Below are 3,632 nucleotides of genomic sequence, written 5' to 3' on the forward strand. Positions count from 1 at the left end.
CCCAAGAGCTCTGTTATTTAGTGCCTTAATACAATTTAAATGGATGAGTTGTCATGAATGTTGAAATAAGTTATAGAGACCTTTTTTTTTAATTGCACCAGGCTGTAAACATAAACATCTATTTCTGCTTTAAACTTGGGCATTTTAACATGGGGATCTAGGGGGGTTGACTCTGTTTCGGAGTCAGCCTCAAGTGGCCATAAGAAGAAGTGCAGTTTTTGGCACGTCCGCATTGGCTTAATTTTTCAGCCTTAGAGGTTGACGCTTTGTCAGATTCCTGCCTGCTTCTCCAGTCTGAGGGCGTGTCGACTGCTATATACTGTATGTAATGTGCTGACTAATGATAAGTACCCCAGACAAGATTCAAACTATCGCTTTAAGTAAAAGAGTGCTTGTCTGACAGTAAAAGTGTCGTCGTCATCGGTATGCAGTCTGTAGTCTCACACTGTAGCAGCATCACTTGTACATTTTACAGTACATTGTATTTATTTAGCAGAGTCTTTTGTTCAAAGCAATGTGAATACTTCCCTCCCTGACAAACCTGACTAACCTGTAATCTTAATGAGTATCGATTGAATGATGAAGAACAGAGTTCACGGTGACTTTGGGTGTGAGGACCAATATGACCTTGATGGTCTATGACACTTGTGTTATATTGGTCATAAATATTACAGTTTCATTATTCTTTGAAAAAAAACTAACTTTTTTTGTGATTTTAAATTCATGAGTCAAAGGCTGGCCCTGTAATAGTCTGGCAACCTGTCAAGGGTGTACTCCGCCTTTCGCAAATGTCAACTGGGATAGAAATGCACTTTATTTCACACTGATACAGTTACACACAATGAAACACTGTGAAATTATATATAAGTGAAAAAATAAATGATTCATTCAAAAGAATATCAGAATTAAATCGACATTATATTTAAATCAAAATGGACCTTTTCCTACATGTATTTTTATTGTGAACAGTTTTTTGTATTTTTAGAATTCAAGAAACTTTCAGTTTCAAAATTTGTTTTTTCAAGTGTTTTATTTTTTTCAAATTAATGAACCTTTTGGCCATAGTTACAACCACAGTCTGGTCTTTTGGCCACTGTGCAGCTTCACTAGAGCAGTTGTATGTTCAAGGCATGCCACTGGTGATAATCAGAAAGCACTGTTTTTCCCACCTGTCTGTCATTCACACATCCACAACCCAAAATGAGCCAAATCAAATCTCACCTTGTCATTTGTATGAATTAAACCTGCATTTGTTGATTTTTCTTTGCCACCTGGGGGCAACAGAATCAAGCTGTCAACAAGAACTTTTATATTATCGACTTCTACCTGAAAATATTGACAAGCAGTTGCCTCACATGTGGTTCATATGTAATTAATATAAATTAATTTTTGAGTTATGTTTGTGGCGACCCAGCACATGTAAATCCAACATTGGCTCTCCTTTTAAGTCTGTTTTTGGGCCCCATCAACTCCTGAGGGAAATATCTGGCTCTTCAGCAGCTAAATGCTCCACTGAGCTCACCAGCTTCTCACTAACTTTGTTTTTGGTGCTGAGCAGCTAATGTGCAGTGGATTTATGCAGGCTCATTATATTTTTAAAAATGTACCCTCTGTATTTGTAAAGTTTAACAGTACCAAAGTAATGAGCTATTGGTCATGCTGACTTACTGTCACTGCCATGAATGAATCTGACAAAGTAACTTCTGTGCTTTTAATAATTCAAAATGTTTGTTGTGGCTTAAAAATGTATTTTCTGCATTTGTTAATTTTACAGCAAACTATTTAATGGTAATTTGGATTTATTCTTCTCCCAATATTTCCTTTGGAACTTCAATTTAAAAAAAATAAATATGTGTACAGAGTATCTAAGCAGTTATCATTTTATCAAACTTGTGTTGAAGACTATTTAAACACACTAATGCAACTTTTCTTATTCCAATGCTCCTGGCGTTATTAAAAAACGGTGCTTTCCATGGCTTTGTTGGTGCTTCAGTGTCTATGTTCCCAGTCTCTGCAATGGCCTGCACCAGCCATCATCATTATCTGGTCTAAGAGGTCATACTGAGGTGATGCTGTCATTTGTCACTGCGGCTCAATATTATGTAAAGCTGCGGTTCAATACCACCATCTTGTGGATGAAAATGTTCAGGTATTGACATTTTTAAAGAAGTTCAGAGAGAAAAAGTGCAACACATTATATGAATTTGAATTTTTACACCACACCCTTTCAATAGAAGAAAGCATATTGTTTTATTCTACTTTAAAGTTACTTCTCTCCTCTCCGTGAACACCAGACGACGTTCCTTCTGTCATTGTTTTAGCGATAGGAATGCTGCTCTGTCCACCTCATCCAGACTGAAATGCCTCAACAACTATCAGACAAATAGCCCGTACATTTTTTACAAACATGCATGTTACCTGGAACATGAATAAACACAATCTCCTGACTTTGCATGCAGTACCGTCATTGAGTCAAACTTTTTATTTTACCAGTACTTCCATGACTGACAAAACACCTGCAGAGCTACTGACATTCAATCAGGCTCAGTTTGGTTTGTGTTTCGTGCTCATAGGCAACTGTTGGCATGCTCACACACTTAACTAATGGTGAACGCATCCTCAGCAGCAGCGTGTTAGCACTGTCATCACAGCACGTTAGCATGTTTATGTAGCATTTACCTCAAAGCACTTTTCCCAATATCCTAGTTTGTCATTTGTTCTTCAGAATAAAACATTGGGTTTATTTAAAACTAAGGGTTGACAGATTATTGGTCTGGATGATTATTGGGGCTGGTGTTTGGCATTTTGCCAGTTAAAAATAAAATAAATTATAAAAAAACAAAGAAAATGTCAGTAAGGGAGGAACTCTGGGAGTTATTTTGGTTCAAGTTAAATTTTCACTTGACCTTACCGAAAAAGTGGCAGGGAGCCTGCTGTATAAGATGTTGAACGTTTCTGTTTTGATTCAACATTTTCTAAAGGTTGTTAAATAAAGTTTTGTGTTGGAGTTTGTTATATTCCAAATTCTAAATATTGACAAAGATTTTTATTTTTATTGTAAGTGCCTTTCGGTTCCAAATATCAGTTAAAAGTTTCTTTAACTACTAATAATCTGCATTGATATTGGTCCTGAAAAACCAATATCAGTCAACTCCTATTTAAAACCGTTATTTTTTTTTTAATTTCTGTGGAAGAACATGCGTAAATTCTCACAAAGAACTGTTGACTTTCTGTAAGCTTCTGCAACATTCAAACAGTGTAAATGTGCAGATTGCATTGTTTCTGTAGGCACGTCAATCAAAATGCTGCTAATGTGGCGATTTTTACCTTTCGTTTCAAGACTTGTTTTTGCTTTTGTGGGGCTCACAAAACATATCCGAGAACATTAAATCCATTTCCTCTAGCTCTTTTACAGGTGCTGTATGTAACTCTGGAGCAGGATAGTAGATTAAGCCTCATTCCCACGTGGTCAAATAGTGAGGCTTTGGGTTGGTAAACAGACTGAACTTCCAACACGAAGCGTCAGTATTTGAAGACCGGGGAATGATGTTTCTCCAGAGTTAAATACAGCACCTTTAGTAAATAAATAACACCATAAAATATCTGAAATGGTTGTAAAAAAACAGACTAAC

Source organism: Plectropomus leopardus, chromosome 13 (genome assembly GCF_026936395.1).
Source record: "Plectropomus leopardus strain MGB_pleo_1.0 chromosome 13, ASM2693639v1, whole genome shotgun sequence".
Taxonomy (NCBI): domain Eukaryota; kingdom Metazoa; phylum Chordata; class Actinopteri; order Perciformes; family Serranidae; genus Plectropomus; species Plectropomus leopardus.